This window comes from Chiroxiphia lanceolata, chromosome 3 (genome assembly GCF_009829145.1).
Source record: "Chiroxiphia lanceolata isolate bChiLan1 chromosome 3, bChiLan1.pri, whole genome shotgun sequence".
Taxonomy (NCBI): Eukaryota; Metazoa; Chordata; class Aves; order Passeriformes; family Pipridae; genus Chiroxiphia; species Chiroxiphia lanceolata.
This window is the reverse complement of record NC_045639.1, coordinates 71,894,985-71,912,579: the sequence shown is the minus strand read 5'-3', so window position 1 is coordinate 71,912,579 and position 17,595 is coordinate 71,894,985. Positions and strand designations below refer to the sequence as shown.

Sequence of the window (17,595 nt, the reverse complement as noted above, 5' to 3'; positions counted from 1 at the left end):
AGCTTCTAAACTGATTTGCTTTAATCAATAGTGATAAAAACTGTGTGTGAATAGGGTCTGTATTTATTTGATACTGTGATGAGATGGTAGCAGCAGGGCTCTCCCAGTGCTCCCACCAGCTCAGTGGATGGGTATTAGTGGCAATGCGAGTTGTTCTGCAAAACTCTGCCCTGTAAATAGGGTTCGCATGTGTGCCAGACACAAACATTTGCTTTTACTGTTGGTTTAAGGACCTCCACGCTTTTATTAATCTGGAAACTGGGGGGGTTTTCTCTTTTCTTTTTTTTCCTCTCCTTAAGTTAAGGTGGCAGAGGCTAACTTAAAATATAGTCTTTCCTTTCACAAATTAGAAATTCTGAGAAGGTGCTTGAGTTACTTGAAGTATAGACCTACCACCTCTACTAACATGTTCTGGTCATAGATTTTAATAGGTATTTGCAAGACTAAAGTGCTTAGGTAAAGAAGTGTTTTTTAAAATAAGTCCACATGACAGCATATAAAAGTCAAATGACAGAGAGAGCAATTCATGGGTTATTGTTACAAAACTAACCTTTCAAATGAGCTCCTAAAATACTCTGTGACTGAAGTTTCACTTAAGGAATTTACTTTTAAGCTGCTTACTCCAAGTTGTCTACAGAAAACTTCAAAAACTTTTTTTTGTTGTTGTCAGGAAAAGAAAGAAAAATAGCATGGGGATTTTTTTTCCGTGTTAAAGCAAGCGCTTTTAAAACATATCACCCTATACCTGGCTGGAATTAAAAAAAAAATTACCTTCAGAAGCTGGGCATCAGTTTTCTTTGACAGCGCAGAAGCCACCATGCTAACACTTAGAACTGCAACACATCAACTGCTCTTATAGCTCATACTTATTCTCTGCATCAAAGCTCTGGTGAGGGGGAGTAAAAACAGAGAGTGAGAGAGCGAAGGAGTCAAGCTCTTCAGAGCCTCTAATGACGCGTGCCAAACACGTGGAAGGTAAATCCCCTAATTCAGTCTATTCTTTCAGCATTCCCTGGCGGGCGGCCAAGCTAAATATTTCTGCTGGATAAAAAATGCACCCTCCTATGCGGCACTTTCTTAACAGGATGGCTCTCCAGCTTTAGCGGAGGGGGCTTCTCTGGGGGAAAGCCAACATGTGTGTTCTCTTATCTATTTATTTATTTTATTAAAAAGGGGCTTTATGGGCTGTGATTGGATTAACTTAGTGAACCCTGGAGGAAGAGGAAAAACAAATTGGGAAGCTGGTTTAGCACCCCCACCTTTTTGTCATCTTCTTTTGGGATTTCCTGGCTGGCTGCCACCTTGAGCCTGTTGAATGTTCTTTAGATCAATCAATTAAAAAGGCTTTAATATTTGGGTGATTGGAACGCAACATATGGGCTGCTGGTGCGGATGTCATGTGGTGCGTGGAGTTAATTGAAATGATTAATAGAGGTGTTAGTTTCTTCAAGACTAATTGAAGAAAGAATATAATTGGAAGCATGGACTAACCATTATTGTTGACTTTTTTTAACATATTGCATCCCTTAAACATTTGTACATGTTTATAAGCATGCAGATGGACTTTGTTTAGATTTCTTCAATGTGGTGATTTGCAAGATCACATCAACTGTACAAAAGTCAAATCTATTTTTATGTAAATTAATCAGAAAAAATATTTCCCTGTGTCTTGCCTGTTTTCAGTAACCAGTACATATACTGAATTTCTGGCCCCTCTTTGTCTTGTCATCCTTGCTAGATTTAAACCAATTGATCTGTTCTCACTGTTATCTGTGGGGTTACAGCAACCATGCACAGAAACTGATCATGAGCCTTTGAAGGTCTGTTAGTGCCCTCTTCTCTCTGTGCAGTGAGTTGTAATAGCACTGTGCATTTGTGCCAGGTATTTCAGAGAAATAGCGTCTCGATCATACTGCCCCATACTTTGTCAGCTTGACCATATTTCAAAGGAATCCAGTTATCTATATAAAGGACTGGCAGAAGTTTCAATTTGAGAGTCAGAAAGAAATGTGAAATGAAAGAAATTCTGAGGATTTAACTCAGACCAGTTCTTTTGGCCTCTCCACCTTCTTGAAGAATAATACATACTTCTTTCGGGACTAGTAGCCTGGGAGTTTTTATCAAAATTGTTAACCTATTGTGAAATACAAAAATGTAAGCCAGGAACTAGCTGCAGAGGACATCTGGCAGCAAGGAGAGTGTATGAAGGATGTGTCCCTGAAAGTTATCCTGCTGTACAATGGGGCTCTCAGGTCAGAAATGGGGAAACAGAGAAAACACGACCATCTCTCATCTGCAGTCAGTCGGTATGGGCTGGCTGCCTGAGCGCTGTGCGAGGAGAAGCAGTGTTGCATCCTGCTTGCTGCTGGGCTGTGGTTATGAGTGCTGCAGCAAACTTTTAGCTGGGGATTTCTTAAAACTGAAGAAATAACTGGCTTAAATAACTTGTGAATCTGCTAGAGGGCAAGTGGTGAGCTGCGGGAGAAGAAAATCAGGCAAGATGACGATGAAGTGTTGATCCAAAAGGTAAGTCAGTTCAGATAGATAAGCTACTTTTTGAAGTGCCTTTTTTTTGACACCAGCCTGCTTTTTGCCTGCTTTTTGGTAATATGGGAAAACCTTATGCATAATTTTAACATTCTGGAAAAGGACTGTCTTCCTGGAAGGAACATACACATTGTCTCTATTTGTTTTCCTTCGCACATGTGGTGTGCATATAGCTTATGCATTTGTACATCTTTTTCAGTAGTCAGAAAGGTTATTCTGCAGCCCAGAATAAACTGAACAGAGAAGTGGTAGATAAGTTTAGAGACGGTTTGTTGTTGGCTTAGAAGAAAAGAGTATAGGATGGTTTTAATATTTTAGAGTCTTCCCACACAGATTTCCAGTGATGCTTTGAAGGCAACTGTGTGTCTGCAAAGACTTTGAGCCTCCCCGGAAGATGTGGCCTGACTTGTGTACAGATCTGAGCAAAGCGTTTGTAGAGAGGAAGTGGCTGTCCTGTACTGGGGGCAGAGAGGAAGGGAAGACATTAGGTCTGATTGCAAGCTTCCCTTACTCCTTGTTGTCTGATTTGTGTGCACATAGTTCTGATAGTTTTAGATGAGAGGGGTATGCTGGGACAGACTGGTACAAATTAATCTTTAAAAAAAAATTCTTTTATTATAATTATTTGGTGATGAGATTAGTCATTTTATGATCTGGTTTTATTACAGTAAGCTACTGCAATTACACAGTCACTTGTTTATTTTTTTAATCTTAACAGTGATGAAAAATAGGAGTCTCAGCATTCCTCTGTCTCCATTACCCATTAGGATTTAATATATTAAAAGGAGCAAATTATGTAAACTTGTTGGAACAGGAGCATCCTCTCTGTCTTTATCAAACCTTGCCATGTTGTATAATGAATATGATTCTGGTGCATTGGTCTGGGTCACTGAAAGAGGAACAGCGCTCCAAGGAAAAAGGGTTTAAAGCCATGGACGTACTTTGTATGGGACTTGTGCGTGATGGTAATATTCTCATTCTCATACAAAGGAGAATGTTCAGTAAAGGAGAATGTTCATCCGCCTAATATTAATCTCAGGAAACTGATATCTAGTATAAGCAATGCTGTTGCTAATACTAGATGTTGCTTATACAACATCACCTGTTGCTAAGACAGACAGACCATTTGCATTAGGAGATCCCACTTTTAGGTGCTCATAATTCTACCAAATTCTAGATGTGTGGCTCAAGTCTGTCTTGCATTTTCCTTTCTTCTGGCTAAATCTATTCTGACATTTCCAAGAACTTGGCTATGACAAAAATTGTATTGCTAACATTAAGAATGTAACAACTTTTCTTTTGAAAAGTAATTTCCACCATGATAGTCCCCATTTTTTGGACCAGAAGTTAGAATGACAGGTTCAGTGGCTCAGTGAAGGACAGCATATGTGGTAGGGGAGGGTGGTGACTGTCATTGTCTGGGATGCTCAAATACCATCCCCTCTGCCAGGAGCATTTCCCAGTTCATGGATCTCCACATGCGCTTCATTTGCACTGGGTCTTTGATAGACGCTCAACACACTCCCCTCCTGTCCCCACCTCCATCTCTGATTCTCACACCCAGGAGAATTGCTTTTGAGCTAGAAGCCAAAATAGAGGATTGGCAGAGTAGCCTTCCTAGCAGCTGTAGGAGGGAGGGCATCAAGACTTGCTTCAATGAGGGAACGATTTGGAATGGAGCACCCGAACTGAGAGCAGAGGAGTGCATGTTTGGTGCGTGCCTACTGCAAACCATCCTGAGGCCAGAGAGTTATCAAAAGGAACTGTCTTTAAAAGCCTATGGACCAGAGCTGAACCTGGAGGGGATTATGAAGGAGGAGAGACTATGCCCGGAGATCAGGGAAACTGAGAGTAAGGTTGGTACAGGACCGAGGGATTTATCCTTATGGGTTATTGTAGACAAAGACGAGCAAGCTCAGTGTTAAAAGCGGGTGGGATGTAAGCCAGCTCTGATCCAAAAGCTGCCTGACTGCATTAGCACGGTGCTAAGCCCAAGCTAATATATCCGGCTTCTCACCAGGGCTTATTAGCTCGGGCTCAGTGCCATACTAACATAGTCACAGGAGTTCCAGTAGGCTTGACACCATGTCTGCTCTACCTGTGAACTGGGCTCACTGCTACGTGCCTGCAGAGGAACACCAGGAGATGCCTGGAGACTTGACTGCACCACACTGCTGTGCAGGCTGTGGAGGCCAGGCCTGCTGGTCAGCAGGAAAGGGCACATGGGGATAGAGAGCATGCCATGTTTGCTTAGATGAGGACAGGAAAAAAGTACAGTGCAGATGAGGAACCAGGAGGGACTGAAACTGGCTTGATGAGAAGACTTGGCACACAGGAGCCTGGGTGTGGGAGTGGAAGATGGGAGTGACTGGAAAGGGAAGTTACAAGAGGGGTCAGGAGTAAAAAGCTGAGGACTTGCTGGCCAAGGAAACCAATAAGAAGTCTGAGATGAGGTCTGGGAGAAGGAAGAACAAACTCCACATCAAACCTGGCATGAAATCAAGATGCCTGAAAGCAGTCATTCCTCTGCTTCCAGCAGGTCTCCTGGGGAAACTCACCAACAGAAGTGTCCTATCCCTTACAATGCTTGTGGTGACCTTGCCAAAAACAACCATATGGTTGCTCTGAGCCAGGTCTGCCAGCTTCTCTGCAGAAGTCTGCCTGTGGCAGATCATAATATCCTAGCTCTGTTGCTGATCTGTCTGGGCATCAGTGTAGTGGCAGGTCATGTCGTGTCTACTTTTTCTATTTACAGTTTCAAAAAGCAGCATAAAAATTGTAGAAAAACATTACTAAAATCGCAAACTCAAGTTCTCCAGACTTAAGGTTGTTTGCCTAACCCCAATTTGATCCTCTTATGCATTATGATACAGTCTTTAATTACTCCTTTAATTACTGTTAACTGGTTACTTGCCTCATTCAGGCATAAGACAAGCTTGCTAGGGGAGATGAATTGGGGTGGCGTAATGTTATCTTTAAGACACCTCTTCCCCCCATCTCATTTGCTGCAGCATAAGGAAGTAAGATGACCATGGCAGAAAAAAATGCTGCTCTTCTCAGAGCAGGTGAGCTCTGCTCTGAAGCACTAGGTATTATTTCTTCCATAATTCTGTATAATATTCATGCCAGTTCACCTCAGCAAAGCCTTCAACAGGTGGGCAATAATTCTGACATCTTCCTGGGTGCCTGATGTGAAGTCCTGCAAAATACAGAGCCATCACAGATGCCAGGAAGAGAAATGCTTTGAACGTAGAAAGTAATGTGCTGTGCTCAGTAAATTGGCTGTTCCACATCCCAAAATTAATGTATGCTTTTGATGTTAATGTCATTGTGTCTCCATACCCCTTCTGCAGAGAGAGAATAGCAATAATACCTTCATCAACATATGGGGGAGGTATTGTGAAAATCAGATTAGTCATTATTTGATGTTTGTGAGGCGTTCTAGTGCTGCTGTTCTGATGAGCAAAGCGGAAAAATACAAGACAAAAATTGGTTGTCTTCATTTGAATGGTCTGTAGTTAAAGTAAGGCACTGGGCCTTTCAAGGAGAAAGGAGAGAAAAAAAATCTGGAAAAATGACTCTTTTAATCATCACTCTTCTTTCTGAACACCAAATGAAGTGGAAAAAAAGATAGTGCATCATATGCCAGGAGTGCAGAAATGAGTTTCTTAACGCAATTCTAGATCTCCTGGCATCTCCTACCAATTGAAAGAGTGCCTGAGTTTGCACCATAATAGGTCTCCATTTACTGACATTTTGGAGCGTTTGTCTCACTGCAAAGCTTGGGGGTTTTTATGTGAGGCTGTTGTCTTGCAAATCTGACGATTTGCTGTAGGTTTTTACAGAACTTTGACTCAGTTTCAGGGAAGGAGGAATGAAGAAGCAGAAGAGTGAACTTCTGGAAGCTGAAACCCTCCTTTCCCTGGGTTTGAGCAATCTGTGCTCTTATGAAACCTTTTGAAATCTCATTTGCTGATGTCTTTCTGACCCCCAAAATTATTCTTGTGCAAATGTTGACACCCAGCAGAGATGAAATCATTGACTTGGGAAAACATATCAAGCTTATCAGAAACTGCAGGATTTCAACAATACACTAGCAACATCAGCCTTTCCTTTTTTTTTTTCCTTGTATTTTTTAAAAATTGTCTGTGGTTGGCAGATGGTATTGTGAATCAGGTTGTACATAACTGAGGGAGCAGAATGTTTTTTTCAGTTCATACGAACCAAAATCCATGTCACCTATCAAACTGGTTTTATTTTCTGGTCTTCTGCGTGCTTGATATGTTTACTAATTTTGACAGTTTTCATTACACACTCACAGAGCGTATAAGCAGAACAAGAACTAGATATGTTTCTCAATTGAATTCAGGCTGTCTGTAAATTTTCTCTGTGTATTTTACACATAGTTCACTGAAATCAAAGGACATCAAAGTTTCTCCACTGACCACTTGAACTCGGTTAGTTCTCAATTGTTTTTCTGATGATTCTGACACTAAATTTCTGTGATTTGATTGCTGAAGGAAAGGGATTTAAAAGTGGATGGACAAACTATCAGAAAAATGTTGAGGCTTTGGTCTCCTGTATCATGCTATTAGACACCAGGCGGAACAAAAGGAACAATTACAATTTGTTTATTTGGACATCTGTAGAGCCAAAAGATACATTAAAACTTGCTTTCACATCTTGGATGTTTAGAGTCACAAAGTAATTCCACAAAGAAAACTGCTTCTAAGGAGTTTGCATAGGAGAAGAGAGCTGCCCTATAATAAACTTGCAAAAAAATCAAAATAGTCTTATTGGTTCAAAAGCATCAATTTTGAGCTCTGCTGCTCAAAAGTGAATTTTGGTTTTTTATGTTTTAAATTAAAGGCGTGTCTGAATGTTCATTAGCCCTACGATAAAAGGAGTAGAAATAGGTACAAAATGGCTCTTGTGCAATCTTGTAATTTACCTTTATTTTAAACTGGCTTACACATCTTAATATATTATGACAATCAGAATTATCAGGCCACCAGGAGGAGAGGAGTTTGTTTTGTTAATTGCTCTTGTTAAGCCTAATTACAGAACGGGGTGGAGTGGATGTGAGGGGAGGGAGGAATCTGCTAGCAAGAGGAAATTCTAAAATCCTCGGAGCAGTTCCAGACAGTGTGTGTTGAGGAGCGAGAGCGCGGGTGTGGTGTGGTGTGCATGAGCATGCATGTGTGCGTGTAAAGGTGTGAGAGTGAATGACAGACTTTCCATATGGACTAAAATCCTGAGATGCATAAGCTGGAGGTGGGGAACCTGTGCTGTGTGGACACATGAAGGTACAGCTGAACAAAGAACTGTGCTGTAATTTTCTTTATGAACTAACTCCTGTTTGTTTGTTTGTTTGTTTGTTTGTTTTGAAAGGGGGGGGCTGGGACATGATGCAAATTACTTACTTTGCTGTTAATTTTTGAGGTTTATATTAGAGTGTTAAAATGGTTTGCTGATATGTTGCGCCATACTTTGATATTACAGGTTGCCACACGGCTGTGGGTTGGTATCCTAAAGCCCTTTGAAACTTTTTCCTTCTTCCCGGTGATCTTAGCAGAGATGTACTGCTGACAGACTGTGTTATTCATTTATACTTCCCAATGGAAAGCAAAGAGCCCTTCTGCCCTGCATTATTCCAGTTTGTTTATGTGCCCCACATTACGCTGTTGGCGACTTACTGTGCCTGACCTGCATTGTCAGCCCCCTCCGTTGCCTCGGGAGCCTCCGGCACAGAAGTTTCTGATAAGGCAGTTTCGAACAAGCCAGACGAAAAGTGAATGATTCTATAACAAATCTGTGCTCTTCTCCGGGGTATGTTACCTGACTTGTTTGCTGCCAAGGTGGTTTTATTGTTTTGGCTACTGGGTGGAGGGAGGAGACTAGAACAGCAGACGAGTCACGCTTTTGTTTTGCTTAATTATAACGTACACTTTAAATAAAACCTTTTAGTACCATGAATTAAATGGCATTGCAATCCTGCACAAGAAGAAAAATGCTACTGCTGTTGTAGCTGACAGCTGAGTGGTTAGATGGCCAGCGTGGGTCTGAGGCTTAGAAGCCCTTTCTTTTCTGGCTGGCGATACTGCTGGGTAAATGTGTTTACTTTTTCCTTAGTATTTATACTAGTTAATGTGTCGCACTAGATAAATCTACTTCCTGAGTCCATCTTTCAGCTTGCTCTCTTCCCTTCCAATTGACAAATGGTTTGAGTTTGACACCGTTTTATCAGTTGAGCCCCTGCTGGGTGCTGCATGCCTGCTTGTTTCTGCTTTACCAGGAAAAGTGAATTATCTGCAATATTTTGCTACCATCTAAATAGCAGTTGGCAGGCTTTTCTATGTGAACTGATTTAGCTTTCAGCAAGGGGAGGCTGTCGTCTTTCGCTGTAAAGCCCTGTTGTTGCTCTCCAGGAAAACAAAAGATCCCGGCGCTTTCTGCACCACAATCTGCTGCTGTCCCACTTTCAAGGAGGTGTTTTGTTTGTTGCGGCAGCTTCCTATCTTAAAATGATAAATTGAGCGGACATGTGTGCTGTTTTAAACCACTCTCTCCAGGGCTTTGTGTTCACTTAGGATAAAATGCATGATTTTGTGGTAGGCTCTGGTTTAAACTTGATTTAAATTTGGTTTAAAGATTACAGAGCAAAAGGGAAAGCATCAACATTTCAGTAATGGTAGTCTGAAGAGGAATAGCTGTCAGAAGAAGAACTCTACTGACTTAACCTCAAGTGGGTTACAAATGCATTAGGGATTCATTAATATTAATAGTGGAATAGACATTTCCTGCTTTTGTTTGACATCTTCCACGCTCTTTTTTTTTTTACGAGCAACTTGAAATGCAGTTTTAACACTTATTCAAGTTACTACAAGGATGATAAGCTAAAGTTAAACAGAAAGAGACCTCTGGGTGTGTGGGGTTGGTCTCTAGGAGTCCTGGAATTTGGTGCTGTGCCTTAGAGAAAAATTGTGGTAAACTCTTGGGTTAGGCTTTCAGGGCAGTTTGCAAAATGGACCTGCTAGGTACTACTGCAACTAGAATAAACTGTTGTCAAAACAAATTGTTCTATGAGGGTGACAGGAAGGTCACTGTCAAAATGGCATATAAAGGTTATTAGCTGTGTAGATTTCTAAGGTGGAGACGGTAGTGGCTTGTTCACAAGTTCAGGGCTGAAAAAAGAAAATCCAAACCGTTATTGAGTGTCCAAATATTTTTGATGTTGGCTGAACAGTTCAGTTTGAAAAATAAATAGATTCAAGGTAATTTTTACTTGTTTTCCATCTTCTAAATTCTGTGCTGCACATTTTCATGCTTCTTTTCTATCATCAGCAGGCTTCCAACATTTCCAAGAAAATAAAAAGGAAATCTGAGAAAAACAGCAAATATCTTTGAGACATAAAGTAAAACCAAGAACGTTGTCAGCACCAAGAGGAAATATGTAATTGCAATGATCGTTTTTCAACATCTGAATCTCACCCACTGAGCCCTTTAACTAAGAGAATTTGTGACAGTGAAATGAGGCAGGGGCTTGTTTTTTATAGAAAACACAGTTAGGAGTCTTAGTCCATAAAATGTCAAAAGAAAACAGGTAAGCCCCCCCGCAAAGACCTAGTCTGGCAGGTCTAGTGATGCAGCAGCTACAAATGCAGAAGTGCACGTGAGTTTGGCAGCTCTTACTGATAGGGCAATTTGAATTGTCAGTGTGCGTCTGCTCTACTTGTTGAGCCTAATGAAAAGTACTGTTTAATCACTGGTGTGCCAAATTGACCATGATTAGCTGTTATTGCAGATTAGCGCATTGTCTGGGGCTCCAGAATTATTGATCCGGGTGCTGTGCTCTGGTGTTTTCTGTGCCCTCTATCGTAACCTCTTCTTAATGCTTAGGGGAGAGAAGCAGGAAAGGAGAGTAGGAGGGAAGAAGTCCAGATGGGAAGAAAACAGGTCCTGAAAAGACCACATAGGAACTAGGTCAGGTACTCTGGAGATTAAAGAAGCATGCTTCATCCCTGGACGCAGGAGGCAGGGACAAGTAGCATACAATTACGAGGAATTAGAACGGCAACAAGTAGTGCAGATTTATCAGCTTTAATTGTCTATTGTCAGGACAGAGCCCTTCTTGTAGATCAGGCACTGCCAATGCTTTAATACCTCTAATGGACTCTCTATTGTGGGATTATCTCTCCTAAAGACAATGTATTTCTTAAAACTAGTTGTTTTGGGAAAGAGAGAAAAAAAAAGAAGAAAAAAAAAAAGTAGCTGCAGCCCTCCTTTTTTTTTTCTTTTTCTTCTCTAGTTTGTCACATTCTGCAGGAAGTACTTGAGAGCCCAGTGTTGCTCTTCTGTCAGCAGCGCTATTCCTTCAGGGGAACTGATAGATACCTATTGAACATTAACCCCCTTTGCTCCACCTTCCCCAACGGGCTCCTCCAGAAACAATAGCTGGTTGATAAAGAGCAGATAAGCAAGGACACCGGGCTTAAGAATCTCTCTGCTATCTTTATTTTAAAAGCTTTCCTGGGTTTTGCAAAGTAAACATTACAACATTTAAAGAAGGATAAGGTGTCAACTATTTAATGAGAAGTTGTGTTTAATAGCAGAGGAATTCTTCCCTCCCCCACCCAACACATAGGTATGAAAAGACTGTTATTTCACCACCCTGAGGTAGGAGAGGTGAAGAAATGACAACTGTACTCTTAGAAGATTAAAAAGTGGTCCTTTGGACCAACCCTACCAGATTCCCTAATTAGCTCTAAACATACAGTCACTATTTTGAATCCTTTGGTCCTAGATGCACGGTAGTCACATTGCTAGATCTGTGATAATCTGTGGGTAAATATTTTCATTTCCACCACATGCACTTTGTCATAGTGTGTAGCTGTTGTTTTTGTTAATCTGTTTTGAAACGCACTCTGCGGCCAGCTCTTTGTCTGAGAAAAGTGGCTTGGTTCCACCCATGGATCTCACCCTCCTTCTGCTGTGCTCATCAGCTCCAGGAGACTGGTAAACCCAGAGAGTATCTGAAATGAAAACAGAATTGTGTAGGGGCAGAATCTGAAGTTTCACTATTGTTCATATCACTGTGTCTTACCAGGCAGGTTTAACAGAGAATACCCCAAAAAGTGTCATGACTGCCAAGCAGGGAAGAGACATGAAAGTGTAAATTATGCAGTTAATTCTGAGGTGGCTTCATTATTTCAGCTTGTGAGCTTGTTGTGGGCCTGATACCCGAAATATTCACAGGAGTGAGCCTTCTAATGTATGTATACCACCCTATCCCTCTTCTGTGACAATTTAGAAATCAGCCTATTTTAAATGAAAGTTTTCCAAAACACACCCCTTTTTTTGTCCCTTTGTCACCAGTAAGGTTGGAAAGTGGTTGAAATGGTTTGGCCTGTTGTCATAAATTTTGCCTCAGACTCAGTTGCAGTGGTAGAATATTCAAAAGTCCACGTTTGGGATTTGAAAGGTTGATTTTTGTGCTCAGGTGTTCTTGTCCAATACGAACTTAGGTTCATAGAAACATGCAAAGACAATAAAAGTGTTGTTCTGTGGGCTTCTGGTTGTCATTCTTACCTTTCCCAAGATCACCATTGCTCAGAAGTGTGATGGGAAGGCTGACGGTAGACAAGAAGGGAACATCTGTGGTCCACCTTCTCACAGAGCCTTCTTGCCCTCTTGATAGCAGGCCCATACAGCCTTGTCTCCTTCTCAAAGTCAAGCCTCAATGAGAGGAAATGGCTGAAGCTTAGTTCTTGCTTCTGTGTGCTGGGAGAATGTTTTTATTTAATTGGAGGAGGATTGTTCTGGCTTATTCGTATGTCATCTGAGCAGTATTTTAATAAGGCCTAGCTGGAAACAAAAAGGGTATGGTATTTTAGTTTGACTCCTTTTTTCTCTTTTTAAGGAAAATTTCTTGAGAGGATAAAACAACAGAAACCAAAAGTGATGTTAAGGCTTGCACTAGACAGTAGCTGAGGCTGCAGCCAAAAGATCGGCTCTTGGTAGTGCTCAGCTGAGACAAAAATAAACATTTGGCGTTTGGAAGTGCTACAAGGCAATGACCAGGGTGCTCTGTAATTAAAAGCAGTCCCTGAAAGCTGCATGTGTTAATTCAAAAGCCTCCTCGTTACACCACACACCACCCCAAATGCCCTTGCAAAAACCTTCATGTAGATTCAAGAGCAATTTTAATTTCTCTCCTTATAGGCAATAGCATGCTAAAGTTGTCTAGGGCATACAAAGCCTCTGAGATCATATCTGAAACCTATAGGCACTGTTTTGCAAAGGACAGGCCAGTCTGTGAGAAGACGGCTGTAACTTTTCCTGTTGCACAGTCACTAGGGTGTGCTGGGTCTCTAGACTCTCTTTCCCTTGAATCTGACAGCAACCACGTTTTCAAAAATGTGGCCCCAAAACATGAGTGTATATCAGAACTTGAAAGCAAGTTCTTCTTAGAGTTTGATTTCTCAGTTGGCTTTTAAAAGATGTGCAGTCGTGCAACTACATGGTGTACCTTCTCCAAGTAATGACCACAACTGGTCCCCAAATGTTTACCAGCACAAGGATGCCTACATGCAGGAAGTGGGAAATGGGGGTGGGTCTGGTAGTTACCCTTGATGTGGTCAATCTGCCACTGACCTTGTTTGGGGAAGGGGAAGGGGAGGATGTGAAAATGAGACTCTTCTTTAATCTCTTGTGTGCATTTTATCTCCCCTCCAACTTTCTAAAGAAATTTCATCTATTAGAGCCAGCTCCCTTCCCTCCTTCTTCCCCTTACAGCAGGCAGGGAGAACAGCAGCAGTGGCAGCTGAGGCTGAGTTGCGCAGGCTTGTTGTTGAGCTGAAGTGGTGATAGCATCAAAGGAAATGGATGGGGATTTCTGAGATCAGAGCTGTTAGGGCCATTCATGATTTGTTGCCAGGCTGAAAGCTGCTGGAGAGAGAGCTGCCTGAGAAATGCTGATTAATACAGTAATTGAGGTTTTCTCTGAGCGAGAAGGAAAAAAATAAAATATGACTAAAAATGATCTTTTTGAAATGAACAACATTTTGAGATTGCACATTCCAGACAATAGCAGCTGCTGGTACAAACGATTTCTATAAAAGAGCAGCGAACTTCTGGTTGAACAGGGTGTCTTTTTATGTTTCTCTCTTAAGGAGGAAGGTCAGAAGGTCAGTCTATATATTTCTTTAATGGCAGAGTTTCCTTTGTGTTTCTTACTTTAGTACGCATTCTTAACAATTTGTTTCTGTCTCTTTTTCTTGATAAACTTAGTTTTATTCCAGATCAGGCACTATTAGGCTAGACCTGCACAGCACTGAAACCCCTTCTCCTGCACTATGGTAGTTCTGGGCTCAGCTTCACTGAGGCACCTGGAGTTAATTTCAGGATAGCCTCGGAGTGTGCCTCAGAGTTATCTGAAGTCCATAGGCTTCACAGGCTGTGCTTGCCTCCTCAGGCTCCAGGGAAAGAGCTGCACTGACCTGGGATAGTGGCATCCTCCTGTCCTGAGGAACATTTTACTTCATCTGATCTGATCTAATCTCTGCTTCCTCTTGTTTTCCAGCCCAAAAGCGTTCTCAGTTCCTTGAAAAGCAGATTTGCTTTTTTCTCTGCTCTACTTCACGTTAAGAAGATCAGTCCCTGAAGGAAACACATCAACCCTTTCTTCTTGCCCCCCCTCCCCTTTTTTGTTTTTCTTTCAAGCTAACAGGGAAGTGAAAAGCTCTGAAACAGCTGCCTCTCGGAGAGAGACTTTTTTTTGGTAAAATAATCACCTTCAGTATGACTACATTGTTTTTCTGTTCTATGCAGTGTGACTCAGCATCAGTTAATTAACCCAATCAAGTAGGCCGGATTTCTCTCCTTTAATGAATGGTTCTTCCTACTTCAGAGCCTTCCTAGACCTCATTTTGGATGTGCCTTCGTTTTACTGGGTATATCCAATTACACTTATATCCTTCAGCCCAGTGCTCAGGCCACCTCTCTTGTGGAATTACGCTGTGGTGGCAGTTAAGCCAGGACACTGACTTGCCAGCAGTTGCCCTACTTATGTCTGCTGCCACGAGCCCTCCCGTGCTAGTGCATACGGAAGGTCTTTACACAGATATGCTATTCTCAGCATCGCAGGCCGAAAACGGCAAGTAATCCTTTCCACACGTCTTTTTATCAGTGGGAGGAGGATCAGGTTAAGGGAAAGGGGTTTGTGTATGCCTGTCAGAGAGACAGACAGGCACTCAATTGCATAAAACCTGCTTCGCCCCCCCCGCCGATGCTTCTCCCTTTTTCCTGTGAAGAAATACGTAACACCCAGATCATCCTAAAATATAAGTGATGTATGTTTGGAAGAAGATGTGAAATTGGTAAAGTGCCTGGAAAGTGATGAGAAATAGGCTTGCAGACGTGAGAAGAAGGAAAAGTAGTAGAGTTGCCTCACAGTGCAACAGCTAGTGTTTCGTGCTGGGCTGTGGATGGCTATAAATGGAATTGTGCATCACTGTTCCTCTGAGCCTGAGGATGCCTCACTAAAGAGACAGGACCACTGAAGGAAGTAAGGCATCTGGTTGTTCTGTAATGAGAAGCAGGAATGCTCTTAATAATAAACAAACAGGACATTGTATGCCATCATCACAGGATGTCCTTCCTTCAGCCAGCATGCTGACTTGGATCGGAGGGAAAAAAATTGGGTGCAGGGATCTGCTGATTGCTCTACCAATCCTCCTTCCATCACCAGCATGTTCCTGGATGGTCACTTACACGTTGCGCTGTGCAAGATCTGTGCTCATTTTCTTACCACACTGTGAAGGAGGCAACGGGTTTGGAAATGCTGCCTGCCGTGCCCTGCTGTTGTGAGCTTCCCTGCTGCTGTTGTGAGCTTCCCTGCTGTTATCTAGGGAGACGGGAAGGTTTTCTTTAAGGGAAGAAACAGAAATGTTTTTCCCAGTTCCTTTTACAGGCATTGATTAGAAGGAGATTCAGGAAAGGGATAAAATCAAAACTCTGAAACTCTCAAATGGGACATCTCAAGTGAAATACTATGATTGTTAGGGTTTGGGAGCAGGCACTTTGAATCGAGTTTTAAATGAATATTCCTTGGGAACTTGGAAGTAATTTTAATTGTTATTTTTTATAATGTTCTATCAAGTCAAACTGCAGAAGAATGAAAGCGGGCATGTGTTGAACTCCGGAGCTTAAAAATAGCACGAGAAACAGATTCCTAGTAAAAGCTGCCTCAGGTGCGCTCTCCGCGAAGCGCCCGCCCGGCAGACCGCGGCGGCGGGGCAGCGCCGCGGCTCTCCCTGCTGACGTCTGGGTCGAAAGGGAGGAAAAAAAAATAGTGATGTAAAAACCCAACGCGGGTGGGCTGGGCGGGGGCAGGGGCCGCAGGTAGGGTCCCACCTCCCGCTCTGGGGGGAGAGGGGCCGAGGGAAGGAGGGAGGGAGGGGCCGGTGCGAGAGCGCGGGCGGGCGGGCGAGCGGCGGGCGGGCCGGGGCGAGCGGAGCGCGCGGCTGTGGCAGGCGGCCCCCCAGCGTTCCCCAGCGGCAAGAGCAGCAGCACCTGTCTGACAGCGGGGGAGGGAGGAGCAGGAGAGGAGCGGCGGCTGGAGGTGTGAGTCAGTCTCCCGGGGACCCGGCCACTGGAAGGAAGGAGAAATGTTTACTCTGTAGAGATGAGCCAGGTTTGCCGCCGCCGGTGGGCTTCGGTGTGGAAACGCGCGCGGACTCTGCCCCGGTAAGGAGCGCGATGCCGTCCCCCCTTCACACCCGTCTCCACCTCCCCGGCTCCTGCTTCTCGCCCGCCCCGGCGCCCGCGGGACGGAGCAAAAGTTTCCTCGTCGCCTCTCCCGGAGCGAGAGCGCTCCTCTGATCGGCATTAACCCTTTCGCTCCGCCGCGCAGCTGTCGCCACCCCCCCCCCCCCTTCCCCCGCGGCCTGAGTTTCGCTGTTAATCCCCTCTCCCCATACCACGCCGAGGGGCCGTCGCTGTCGCACTGCTCGCCCCGACCGCACTCGGGACGGGGCGCGGGGCTGGTCCTGCGGCGGCCGCGGGGGGGCTGCGTGCCGCGACCCCTGCCCAGCCTCTTCGGGCGGCTCGGCCGTGCCTCCCGCCAGGGGCGGTCCCAGGGGAGCTCGGGGGGTCTCCCCCGACGAGCACAAGTCAGTCAAACCTTACCCTCTTTCTGGGAAGATCGTGCACTTTCAGTCTTCGCGTTTCGTTTTTCCCGGAGGAGGGGTGTGAATTTCGTAGTAGCTGCGTATTCGAAAAAGAAAAATGAAGAGATTTTACAGTGGATTGAACGTCATTCCCAGCTACAGGCGTAGGCACAGATTTTGGTGAATTTTATGGAAAGAGCCTGACCCTAATACCTGTTCGAGGATAGCTTTGATAACAGTGCTTCTGTCCTGAACAGACCGAGGGGCTGAAGGACTTGCTGGAATTGTCCTGCTAGGCTCATATCTAGTGCTTTGAGGTAGTAATTCTAGTAGGTACCATCAAAATCAAAAGGGATAGAACAACTTTTTAAAAAATATTTATTTTATTTGTTTCCTCTGCTCCTTTTCTGTTTTGACCCCCAAAAATGTGTTGTAGTGCTTTGTGCAGGGCTGTTGCTGCTACAGTGATGCTGGCAGGATGTCGGCTTTCTCAGCCTCCCATGCCAAAGGATAAGGGGACGTCAGGAGGAGGCGGGGGGGCCAGGTTGTTTTGAAAGTTGTTTGTGTGTTGAAAGCCGGTGGGAAAGTTCAGGCTTCCCCATTTGGAAGAGGCAAGGCTGGGTTCCGCTCTTCCAACATGCGCTTTCCATTTTTAGCTTCATTCAGACGCAGACAGCGGCTCCTTTCCTCTTCCTCTCCTTGTTTGTGACACTTTTCTGAGGCAGCTTTTCCACAGGCGACTAAGTGGTCTCGCAGCCATGACCCCACGTTTTCTTCAGCAGAGAATATTTTTTTCTCTGAAGCATTAAAGAAAGGGTCTGAAAGAGGTAAAGCAGTTGTCAGCCTAGGGATTTTTTCCTCTGTTTTTGTTCCCTCATTA

General features: G+C 43.6%; 1 protein-coding gene and 1 long non-coding RNA gene across 4 annotated transcripts in view; one reads left to right on the top strand and one right to left on the bottom strand.

Annotated features, from left to right (window-relative positions):
* PRDM1 (PR/SET domain 1) overlaps window positions 1-17,595 on the top strand; it is a 56,422-nt gene that overhangs the window by 15,506 nt on the left and 23,321 nt on the right. Inside the window, exon 1 of one of the 3 annotated variants that reach the window (XM_032684108.1) lies at window positions 16,145-16,293. The exons of 1 other annotated variant lie outside the window; for it this stretch is intronic. The gene's annotated coding sequence lies outside the window, so the exon portion shown is untranslated. Of the gene's footprint in view, window positions 1-16,144; window positions 16,294-17,440; window positions 17,543-17,595 lie in introns of those variants that run through there. One more of the 3 variants, XM_032684103.1, reaches the window with a different exon arrangement.
* LOC116785000 lies at window positions 11,058-16,943 on the bottom strand. The gene is made up of 3 exons (XR_004356341.1): window positions 16,735-16,943; window positions 12,136-12,411; window positions 11,058-11,579 (listed from the first exon to the last, which is right to left on the bottom strand). It is a non-coding gene; the product is annotated as an uncharacterized LOC116785000 (long non-coding RNA).